Raw genomic sequence first — 12902 nt, 5'->3', positions numbered from 1 at the left:
TCATTGTCACCTGAATACGACTTCTGTTTTTCCTCTTCAGTGTCTCGTTTAAGTGGTTTTCCGAGCACAGATGTCTCCCCTTCCCCATCACAGCCACTCTCATCCATTGTGTCCAGAGCAAATGTGCCTCCTCCTTGAAGCCTTCCTTAAAAGCACACTTTAAAATTATCAGTCATTCCTCCTTAGAAAACTTGTGTGTATAAAGCATTAATCATTTATTTTAATACTTTTGGATATTGCTTACATTTATGGAGATATATAGATGATCGATTTAGATAGCTAGCTAGCTAGTTGTGATTCACAATTCACACATAAAGTATGGTTCCACCTGGAATATTTTATTAGCAAGTTCAAATGACTTGAATTTTTGTTACAAATTATTTTTTAATTTTCATTTCAAAATTAACTGCACAGATGCTTAGTTTTAGTTTTCAATGTCAATATGTAAAGGCACAGGGAAGCTGGAATTATATTTAGAGTAATTACAAGCCTTGAGAAATGCTGAAATGAAATCTCTACAATTCTACTGACCACTGACTATTAGCACATGGTTAATTTTTTGCATTCTCTAAATAAACATGAAGAACATTTATATATCATTCAAAATATAGCAGAAAACTCTTCCTTATATAGATATTTCAATAGCATCTGCATTAAACATAACTATTATTTATGGAATTTGTAAGTTTCTGTATATTGCCACTCTGCTTATTTAACTTATATGCAGAGTACACCATGAGAAACACTGGACTGGAGGAAGCTCAGGCTGGAATCAAGATTGCCGGGAGAAATATCAATAACCACAGATATGCAGATGACACCACCCTTATGGCAGAAAGTGAAGAAGAACTAAAGAGCCTCTTGATGAAAGTGAAAGAGGAAAGTGGAAAAGTTGGCTTAAAGCTCAACATTCAGAAAACTAAGATCATGGCATCTGGTCCCATCACTTCATGGGAAATAAATGGGGAAACAGTGGAAACAGTGTCAGACTTTATTTTCTGGGGCTCCAAAATCACTGCAGATGGTGACTGCAGCCATGAAATGAAAAGATGCTTACTCCTTGGAAGGAAAGTTATGACCAACCTAGACAGCATATTAAAAAGCAGAGACATTACTTTGCCAACAAAGGTCCGTCTGGTCAAGGCTATGGTTTTTACAGTGGTCATGTATGGATGTGAGAGTTGGACCATAAAGAAAGCCGAGTGCCGAAGAATTGATGCTTTTGAACTGCGGTGTTGGAGAAGACTCTTGAAAGTCCCCTGGACTGCAAGGAGATCGAACCAGTCCATCCTAAAGGAGATCAGTCCTGGGTGTTCACTGGAAGGACTGATGTTGAAGCCGAAACTCCAATATTTTGGCCACCTAATGCAAAGAGCTGACTCATTGGAAAAGACCCTTATGCTGGGAAAGATTGAGGGCAGGAGGAGAAGGGGACGACAGAGGATGAGATGGTTGGAAGGCATCACCGACTCAATGGACATGAGTTTGGGTGGACTCCGGGAGTTGGTGATGGACAGGGAGGCCTGGCGTGCTGCAGCTCATGGGGTCTCAAAGAGTCAGACACGACTGAGCGACTGAATCGAACTGAACTGATAGGGATCAACTGTATTTATATTCAAAGCAAGTAAAAATCTAAACAGGTGTATAAATAGTACATTTTGTAAAGCAAAGTTTGGCTTTCTGAGGAAAAAACAAATATTTAGATATGGAATTGTTCTAATAAGTCAATAGAATAGCAGCTTTGTTCAGTTAGATTCAATTGAGCAAATATTTTAGTGCAAGACATTGTGTGAAGCACTGTACACATAATAGAAAACAAACTCAAAAAGATTTCATTCATGAATTATCTTAGTTGGTATTCAATAGTTTAGTGAACACATTGATTTATATTTTCTTTCTCAGACTAAAAATACAAACTCATTTTACATACGAATAAGTAGCATGAGAACATAGGTTAATACTAATAATGATAATGACATTTTTGAAAATTTGATATGTGCCATGTACTGGGACAAATACTTTATATCATTTATCATATTTTATCCTCACAAACACATTGTAACATTTTAGATACTTTGGATACTTATCCTTCAATTATTAGGAAAGTAAAACTTAGGAAACATAAATCATTTGAATAGTGTCACAAAGCTTGAAAGAGAATTGGAATCCAGACATTCTCAATTAAGAGACCTAGAAAACAAGAATTTTCACATAAAAAGTCCAAATGAATAAATAATGTTTCAATATAAGTCCCGATCTGGAGTTACAGTTACTAGAAAGTTTGTGGATAGTAAAGAATGTTTTTTATCAATAATAATAATCATCTTTCTCTTCATTACACATGTTTAATGGTTCAATCTAAACACTATATAAGCCTTTAATACTACAGTATGTAAATTTAAGAAAGAACAGATATAATGATATAAAGTGGTATATGCAGGAAGTTTTTGACAGAATCCTAGTGCTACCTCTTTAAGAAACTGAAAAGACTGAAATTAGTATTCTATGAGAAAATGTCTCTATACTGGCCTGCTCTGAATTTTCCTATCATCTTAAGTGCAGTATAAATTTTGTATTTTGTGCTGTTCTTCATTCACAATATATGAGCAGAATTTTACTATATCCTGTACTCATGCTCCTTTTATTTTTTTTTTGCAATAGGCTTTTCAGTCTTTGCATGTATCTGAAATGCTTAAATTTCAATCTTAATCATTCTTCATCTGGAAGGTTGCTATAATCAAACACTAAAAATACTGTTTGGCTGTTTTACTTATTATCCCACAGTAATTTCCTTCTGATTGCTTTGCCCTGAATCTTTGTTTTCTTTGTATATCTATCAACATCTGTCTTGTTAGATTCCCCAACAGTCAGACTAAGTTCAGAATATTAGCAAAGCCAGAGAGAGAGTATGCCTGTATGCACACAGGCACACACACACACACACACACACACACACACACATACACATAAACACACACACTCTCCTAAACACTCACACGTATATGCATTTTTTTCAAAGTAAATTATATATAAAGTGCCCACATAATCTGGAAATATAGATAATATTTAATTATTTACAGTCTGAACTATAGTATCCAATGATATTGTGTATAGTTGTCTATATTTTGAGACTTTATGAAATCTCTCTATTCACAAGCATGTACACAGACATTCATGCATATGCACACACATACACATACACAGAAATATAGATGTTGAATCTTCCTAAATTTATTTAATAACTTATCTTTAATTACATATGAAAATGTGGCATAATATTTTAGCCAAAGAAAATAATTCTGTTTCAGATTAAACATGTCAATAAATCCACCTTTGATTAACAAAAGTGAGAGCCACACTAGCCTCTGCATAGCTTTGTGAGACATATATCCCATACATTGCACCTGACCAAACATTAGACATAGAAGCCCAGGGAGTACAGACCTTTCATAGAAAAGGCTATGAAAGCCTTCAGATAAGAGGTGACATTTAAGGTGGATTTTCAAAGTCAGGTAATACATGGGCAAGCCTGAAAGAGGAACATTTTAGATAGAGTTAATATAGGGAGAAAAGCTCATTGGTGTCAAAACCTAAGGCAGTGGCCTATTTTGCAGTCTATCCTCTGTTCGAACAGTATCTGTAAAATATCTTCACACAGCTAACTCCTTGTCAGTCTGTTCTCAGCTTAAATATCACCTTACATTCCAACCAGGCAGTATCTCCTCACAGACTGAGAAAGTCTTTATCTCAGCACCCAGTTTTACTCATTTTCTTCCTACATAGACCACTACCTGCTGTTTTAGATAAGATGGCAGAGAAATCTCTGTAGAAAAAGTGACATTTAAGTAGGGACCTAAATGGGGTGAGGCCACACAAGGCTACTGGAGATGAATGTTCCATCAGAGGAAGCAGAGAAGGCAAACGCACCTATTAGCTTGCTTTGCTTATGAACCACGAGGAAGTCAACCTGACTCATGCAGCAGAGTGAATGAGGTAGACAGCGGTAGGACGTGAGGTCAGAGGTTGGATAATGAAGAGTTTTACAAAGTATAAAAAGTATTTTGGACTATACTCTGAATATGACAAAAGGCCACCGAGGAGGTTTTAATAAAAAGAAAAACATAACCTTCATGTACATCTTAAAAAATCTAATATGTGGAGAAATATCTCTAAGGTTGGCAATGGAGCTTCAGCTCAGCATACAAAAGAAGAATTACATCTATTATATAGTCACAAACTCTTGGTAATGATAAAGAGATTATTGGTAAATTTATTCTCTCAAATGTTCTAGTCATTCATGCTCACCCATCGAATAAACTGATGTCTTAGATGCAGCAGCAAACAGGATGACCAATGAGTGGAATATCATAGTAATCAAGGCAAGAAGTCATGAAATCTTGGTCTTGTCAACTCAGGGTGAATAAAGAAACTTAGTGGCCCTGAGAAACATATGATGAGAAAATGTTTGAGGGGAATGAATATATCATACCATCAACTGTATTTTTAGTCCTAAAGCCCTACTTTCTTTAAACTTAGTGATGTGGATTTTTTGTTTTTTGGGGGAGTAAAGCTGCTTTACAATATTGCGTGTTTTTACTGTACAACAAAGTATATCAGCTGTATGTATACATATATACCCTCCCTCTTGGACCTCCTTCCCACTGCCCCCAAGTCCTACTCCTCTAGGTCATGAATTGGATAAATCTTGAGAGCCATATTGTATTTGCTGTGCTAAGTCGCTTCGGTCATGTCCTACTCTTTGCGACCCTATGGGCTGTAACATGCCAGGTTCATTTGACCATGGGATTCTCCAGGAAAGAATACTGGAGTGGGTTGCCATGCCCTCCTCCAGGGGATCTTCCCAACTGAGGGGTCAAACCCATATCTCTCATGTCTCCTGCATTGGTAGGTGGGTTCTTTACCACTAGCACTACCTGGGAAGCCTGAGAATCACATTATTCTAGAGCAAACCAGATTTAAACAAAATTAAATTTGCCTGCATCTTTATTACTGAATGTGCATCTGGTCCACTTTAGATTTGTATGGTTATTTCCACTTTATTAAACCAAGGAGATTGCTATCAGAAAAATCCCTCTATTAGACCAAAAGGTGCTGTCACACTCACCTATATAATATATAGAGAATAATATTTAATTTTCATTAGAAGCAACTGGACTTAGCAGATTGTGACTAATGTGTATTATTCCTAGAAAATCATACCAATAACTTTGCAGTATTTCCAGAAATAAGTCTAGATGCAACATTAGGATATAAGATATCATTTTATCATTAACTCTATGTGTTTATAAATTTGTTTGGCTTATTTTCTGTGTTGTCAAAGAAGAATGCTGATAAACCTCTAATTGGAGTCTCAGTAAATGAATGAAAAATATAACTGAATGCATTTAAGAGCCCACAATTTCTTCCACAGAAACATATAATAAATGAGATTTCTCTTAGTAAAACATATATCCAGTGATCCCTATTTAGCTTTATTTAAATCAAAGGGAAAATCTTTAGCGCTTCATCCCCATGGCTTCCCTAGTGACTCAATGGTAAAGAATCTGCCTGCAATGCAGGAGACATGGGTTCTATCCCTGGGTCGGAAGATCCTCTGGAGGAGGAAATGGCAACTCACTCCAGTTTTCTTGCCTGAAAATTCAACAGACAGAAGAACTTGGTGGGCTACAATATCTGGACTCCCAAAGAGTCAGATATGACTGAGTGACGAAACTACCACCTCCACCATCCCCACATCAACCTGAAGTCATTTAATACTGCCACTTTCATCAGAGCTCATGATGTGATGTTGGAAATTTCTGCATACTGTTTAGCATTGAATAAAATGAGAAATTTAAAAAAACAGTATAAATCTTAGGTATCTAAAATCTCTTGGTATCTGAAGCTTCAATCATGTCATTATTTGAAGAAATCAAAATAATGTCTGGGAGACAGGACTTATGGAGCGGTTAGCATAAGGACCTCTGAAAATTTTGTCTTTCAGACATGTATCAGAACAAGGGCACAAATTGTCAAGATTATTTCTACATTGAAGTGCCAAATACATGACCCCAAATGACATGACCCCAAAGATAGCAAAAACTGAAAGAACTAAAAGAAGAAATAAATTCCATTAAAAAAATTAAAGATTTTAAGACCTCTCATAGTAACTAATAAAACAAGGGGACATGAAATTCAGCAGAAATATAAAAGATTTCACCTACATACATAACAAGATGGACCTAATCAAAATCTATGTAGAATATGTACTTTCAAACTACAGAACTCATATTCTTTCCAAATACACACAAAATAGTTACCAAACTGACCGTATGCTGGGCCATAAAGCAATTCTCAACCTATTGCAAATGATGAAATTATAGAGTATGATCTGTGATCAGAGGAATGGAGCAGAAAATCAATGATAGGAAAACAGCCAGAAAATCTCAAATTGTTTACAAATAAAACAATACATTCTAAGAAAATAACGAGCTAAAGAAGAAACCACAATTGGAATCAGAAGATTTGGATTATGGAGATAATACACCATAAAACTTGTTAATTCAGTTCAGTCACTCAGTCGTGTCTGACTCTTTGCAGCCCCAAGGACTGCAGCACATTAGGCTTCCCTGGCCATCACCAACTCCTGGAGTTTGCTCAAACTCATGTCCATCAAGTCAGTGATACCATCCAACCATGTCGTCCTCTGTTGTTCCCTTCTCCTCCTGCCTTCAATCTTTCCCAGCATCAGGGTCTTTTCCAATGAGTCAGTCCTTCCATTCGGGTGGCCAAAGTATTGAAGCTTCAGCTTCAGCATCAGTCCTTCCAGTGAGTATTCAGGACTGATTTCCTTTAGAACTTAAGAGCTTCCATAAGCCTCTTATCCTTATCCATCAGAGGGTAGACAGAATGAAAACTGCAATCACAGAAAACTAATCAAACTGATCATATGGACCACCACCTTGTCTAACTCAATGACACTAAAAACCATGACATGTAGGGCCACCTAAGATGGACAGGTCTTAGTGGAGCATTCTGGCAAAACGTGGTCCACTGGAAAAGGGAATGGCAAGCCACTTCAGTATTTTTGCCTTGAGAACTCCAGGAACAGTATGAAAAGGCAAAACTTGTTAAGATACAGATAAAACTGTGCTTAGGGAAAAAAAAAAAGTCACAAATCCAGATCCTGAAAACATTAAAAAAGAAAGTGGTAGATTTAACTGAGTCTTCTTCAAAATTATTTTGAAGTCTTAGCCCCTAGTAACTGTGATCATGACCTTATTTGGAAATCGTGTCTTTGCAGACGTAGTCAAGTTAAGAGGTCTTGCTGGATTAAGGTGAGCCCTAATACAGTACGACTTGTGGTCTTATAAGAAGAGACTTGAAGATACAGATGAGAACTAGGCAGAAGACCATGGCAGTGAGGGCAGAGGTTGGAGTGATACAGCTATAAGCCAAGAAATTCCAAGGACTCCTAGAAACTGCCAGAAACTAAGAGGCAGAGAAGAGTTGTCATGTGGAGGCATCAACAGAAGCCTTGTCTGCCAACAACTAGATTTTAGACATCACATCTTCAGAAAAAGTCAAAGTGTTAGTTGCTCAGTTGTGTCCAACACTTTATGACCCCATGGACTTGCCAGGCTCCTCTATCTATGGAATTCTTCAGGCAAGAATACTGGAGTGGGTGGCAATTCCCTTCTGACCCAAGGGTTAAACCCGGGTCTCTCATTGCAGGCAGATTCTTTACAGTCTGAAGCACCAGGGAAGACCTACATATTCAGAACTGTGAGAGAAAAAAATTTGTTGTTTTATGCCAAAATAATGGTCAAAATTAGTGTTTTGAAGACCTCTCAGGCTGGCACACAGAATAAAGCCAGAAAGAGAAAAACAAATATCATATATTAACACATACAAGTAGAATCTAAAAAAAAAAAAAAAAAAGGTACAGATGAACCTATCTGCAAAGCAGAACTAGAGACATAGATGTAAAGAACAAATGTGTAGACATCAAGGAGGAAAAGCAGGTGGGGGGCGGAGCTGAATTGGGAGATTGAGATTAACATATAAAACCATTGATATTATGTATAAAATAGATAACTAATAAGAGCCTACTGTATAGCACAGGGAATTCCACTCAGTGCTTTGTGGTGATCTAAATGGGAAGGAAATAAAAAAAAAGGGGGATACGTCCAAAATGGGGGACCTGATTCACTTTGCTGTACAGTATAAACTAGACCACTAGCACAACATTGTAAATGAACTAAACTCAAAAAAAAAAAAAAATCCTCTCAAAATTAACCAAAGATTTTCAGCCATCTAATGAGATTTTTTTTTTTTTTAATGGCTGAAATCTTTGTAAGAACAGTGGACTCTGCATGGTAATTGGATCTACGACCTTCTCCACCTTCTCAGTTCTATGATATCCTCAAATATCAGCTACCTTGCAACCACCTTAACTGTTAAAAACAACAGTGGAGTGGCCAGTGAGGTGGGCAGAATGGATTTGGTTCTCTCCATAAAGCCCCATTATCTATGAACTTTCACTATTTGACACCTGTGTCAGTTCCACAGAAACACCTCATTTGCCAGACCTGTATTATTTGACCTACCTTTACCTCCTTCAGTTGGAAAACTTTAACCCCAGGGCATTTGTCAAAAACAATAAGTAGTGATTGCTCAAATCTCATCTACTTGAGATGCCAAAGTAGGTATAAAAAAAAAGAAGCTGGCAAAAAAACTGTAAATGAGGCTCATGAGTCAGGAGTCCTTAAGAGACTTTCAAAAGCGCCAATGAATTTCTGGAGAACCTAGGAGGCCATCTTATATGCAGAGCTGAGAGCATGAGAGGAAAGACCTGAGGAGGCCTGAATCTCTTCATTCTAACTGATGCTGAGGTCATTGCAAGAACTAAAAGCTGAGAGTTATAAACTGCTAGTGGGTGGCAGGCAAGAGTCAACACATACACAGAGCTCAGCAGTGAGGACAAAATGGGAAACTATTGACTCAGGTGGAGAAGGAAATGGTGACCCACTCCAGTACTCTTCCCTGGAAAATCCAATGGACGGAAGAGCCTGGTAGGCTACAGTCCATGTGGTCGCAAAGAGTCGGATACAACTGAGCAACTTCACTTTCATGCATTGGAGAAGGAAATGGCAATCCACTCCAGTATTCTTGCCTGGAGAATCCCAGGGACAGAGGAACCTGGTGGGCTGCTGTCTATGGGGTCACACAGAGTTGGACAGGACTGAAGCAACTTAGCAGCAGCAGCATCATTGACTCAGGGCTAAGTAGAGTCCCTTGGACTGCAAGGAGATCAAACTAGTCAATCATAAAGGAAATCAACCCTCAATATTCAATGGAAGGACTGATGCTGAAGCTGATGCTCCAATAATTGGGCCACCTGATGCAAAGAGCCCATTCACTAGAAAAGACAATGATGATGGGAAAAATTGAGGGAAAGAGGAGAAGGAGACAACAGAAGAGATGGTTGGATGGCATCATAGACTCAATGGACCTGAATTTGAGCAAATTCCAGGAAATAATGAAGGACAGGGAAACCTGGCATGCTGCAGTCCATGGGGTGACAAAGAGTCAGACAGGACTTAACAACTGAACAACAGCAAGTGATTGAATGATATCTGAAGGGGAATAAACATTAGATAATTAGTCCAGAAAGGTTACTAGAAAAACACCCATTGACAGCACCAAATTACTGGTGTACAATTCATTTGAGACTAGATGAATTTTTCAAAGGGGTGAGTATATATTTTTTGAGAAAAGGGTTGGGGGTATCCTATGAGTTAGCTATATGAGGAGAAACCAAAAAAAGATGAGATAAGAAGAGGCAGCTCGTAAGCTTAGAGTAAGTCTACATGTGTGCTGTCTTAGAAGCTAACTAAAGAAAGATTAACAAGGAAAAATGAGTACCAAAGATGGCAATTACAGCTGACAAGTCAAAAATAGGGTGGAAGATGAAGTTTGAAAAGGAAAACTGGTGACCTGGAAATGCTGAACTTCTTAAAATGACTGAAGATTCATAGGCGAACATAACAGTAATGGGAAATCCGCACTGTGATGAGCACTAATTAAACTGATGTTGGCTTCTTTATAAATAATATATATAATTAAATCCATTTGAATCTCTACAGAAGAATTTTTCCATAGTTTCATGCATCATAAAATAATTTTAATGATAATTCTAATATAGAATATAAAACTAATTGATTATTAAAGAGTATATTTTAAAGTCATCTAGAAGCATATTCATGTACACATGTGTCTAGTTAGGACAAAAAAAAAGTCATATAAGGTATTTCAAAACAGAGAACTTTACATAGGGAATTAGCTACATAAGTGTTTGAAATCTTAAAACACAAAAAATACAAATGAAATTATCACAGAGATAATCATTGGAGAGAGAACAACCTTCAGAAGAACTATAAGAATAAAGGCGATATGTTGAAATTATCAAATTCTAGAAGAGACTCTATACAGAGTGGTTCTTTAGAACACAGAGTAGGGGCCTTGGCAAGTTCAGTTCAGTTCAATTCAGCCGCTCAGTCGTGTCCAACTGTTTGTGACCCCATGAACTGCAGCATGCCAGACCTCCCTGTCCATCACCAACTCCTGAAGTTTACCTATAGGACTTCAGCAAGTTGGTCCTGAAATACTAGCTGATTAGGCTAATTCTGATGAAACAAGAAGAAGGAGGCTACAACTAATGGCTTCTGTGCAAATGAGGGGCAGTATCACCCTCTTGAGAGACAAAGTTTAATAACATATACAATATGCAAGTATGAAGCTTAATAAAATACTTATATTTAAAATCATAAAGTCATGTACAGATGTGAGTCAGACTATAAAGAAGGCTGAGTGCTGAAGAATTGATGCTTTCAAACTGTGGTGCTGGAGAAGACTTTTGAGAGTCCCGTGGACTGCAAGGAGATCAAACCAGTCAATCCTAAAGAAAGTCAACCCTGAATATTCACTGGAAAGACTGATGCTGAAGCTGAAGCTCCAACACTTTGGCCACCTGATGCAAAAAGATGACTCACTGTAAAAGACTATGATGCTGGGAAATATTGAAGGCAGCAGGAGAAGGGAATGATGGTTGGATGGCATCACTGACTCAGTTGACAAGAGTCTGAGAAAAATCTAGGAGATAGTGAAGAACAGAGAAGCCTCAAGTGCTGCAGTCCATGGGATGGCAAAGAGTTAGAGACGACTTAGTGACTGAACAACAACAAAAATCATAAAGCATTACTAATAAAATGTTATAAAAAATCTCTACTGTAAATCCTGTGTTTGGCAGAAGTCTATATTTCGACTCTCAAGATATGCATTATCAGGGGAAACTTTATAAAAAGACAGAAAGAATTCCAGGTCAGAGATCTTTAATTTTCATTAGGCATGAGTACACACATAATAAAAGTTGCATTTATGGCAACTATTATAGAAATTAGTACATAAATTTTAGTAGGCACCATTTATCCAAAAATAATCAGAAAATTGGGTTTCTTGGTTAATTGAACATTCATGTTAATTGACATTTGTCAAATATATCATACATGGATTAACAGTGCTCAAATAACTAGAATAAAATAACATGCACTTGACATCAGAATTAGAACTCGAAGGCTCTTCCGAGCTATATAATTCTGACTCTCTCCAGGATACACAAGTGTTCATACATTACCTAAAGTGCTGTCACTAATTTGAGTTAATCAACAAGTAATTGTGGTTGTATAACATTTCGAAGTAGAAGATAAAACTAATAAAACTGAACTGTTAAAAAAAACTGAACTGATATTAACTCTTGGATACAGTTTTATTTTATATTTCTGATATAAAATTAAACTAAGCTATAAAATATTATAAGGTAAAAAATTCTATGGGCTTCCTGGTGGCTCAGAAGGTAAAGAATCTGTCTGCAATGAGGGAGTCCTGAGTTTGATCCCATGGTTGGGAAGATTCCCTGGAGAAGGGAATGGCTACCAACTCCAGTATTCTGGTCAGGAGAATTCCATGGACAGAGGAGCCTGGAAGGCTACAGTAGTCCATTGGGTCACGGAGTTGGACACGATGGTGCTTAGATTCATGGACTATGCTAAAGTCTTTGGCTGTGTAGATCACAACAAACTGTGGGAAATTCTTAAAGAGATGGGAATACCAGATCAGATTACCTGCCTTCTGAGAAATCTGTATGCAGGTCAAGAAACAACTTTTAGAACTGGACATGGAACAATGGACTGGTTCCAAATTGAGAAAGGAGTACATCAAGGTTGTATATTGTCACCTTGCTTATTTAACTTGTATGCAGAGTACATCATGCAAAATGCTGGACAGGATGAAGCAGAGCTGGAATCAAGATTGCTGGGAGAAATATCAATAACCTCAGATATGCACATGACACCAGATATGGTAGAAAGCAAAGAGGAACTAAAGAGCCTCTTGGTGAAAGTAAAAGAGGAAAGTGAAAAAGTTGGCTTAAAATTCAACATTCAAAAAATGAAGACCATAGCATCCGGTCCCATCACTTCATGGCAAATAGATGGGGAAACAATGGAAACAGTGACAGACTTTATTTTGGGGGGCTTCAAAATCATTGCAGATGGTGACTGCAGCCATGAAATTAAAAGACGCTGCTCCTTGGAAGAAAAGCTATGATCAACCTAGACAGCGTATTAAAAAGTAGAGACATTACTTTGCCAACAAAGGTCCACATAGTCAAAGCTAAGATTTTTTCCAGTAGTCATGTATGGATGTGAGAGTTGGGCCACAAAGAAGGTCGAGTGCCAAAGAAGTGATGCTTTTGAACTGTGGTGTTGGAGAAGACTCTTGAGAGTCCCTTGGACTGCAAGGAGTTCAAGGCAGTCAATCCTAAAAGAAATCAGCCCTGAAAA

The 12902-nt window shown here is 37.5% G+C and overlaps 1 long non-coding RNA gene across 1 annotated transcript in view; it reads right to left on the bottom strand.

Annotated features, from left to right (window-relative positions):
- The window catches only part of LOC110122043 (uncharacterized), a 69661-nt gene extending 64947 nt beyond the window's left edge, over positions 1-4714 (bottom strand). The window contains exon 1 of the long non-coding RNA XR_011490525.1: positions 4306-4714. This is a non-coding gene — a long non-coding RNA (uncharacterized lncRNA). The remainder of the gene's footprint in view (positions 1-4305) is intronic.
- Between the last annotated feature and the right edge of the window lie 8188 nt (positions 4715-12902).

The sequence above is a fragment of the Odocoileus virginianus genome, chromosome 12, assembly GCF_023699985.2.
Source record: "Odocoileus virginianus isolate 20LAN1187 ecotype Illinois chromosome 12, Ovbor_1.2, whole genome shotgun sequence".
In the NCBI taxonomy this organism is placed as follows: domain Eukaryota; kingdom Metazoa; phylum Chordata; class Mammalia; order Artiodactyla; family Cervidae; genus Odocoileus; species Odocoileus virginianus.
Note: the sequence above shows the minus strand (reverse complement) of the source record. Positions and strands in the feature narration are given on the sequence as shown.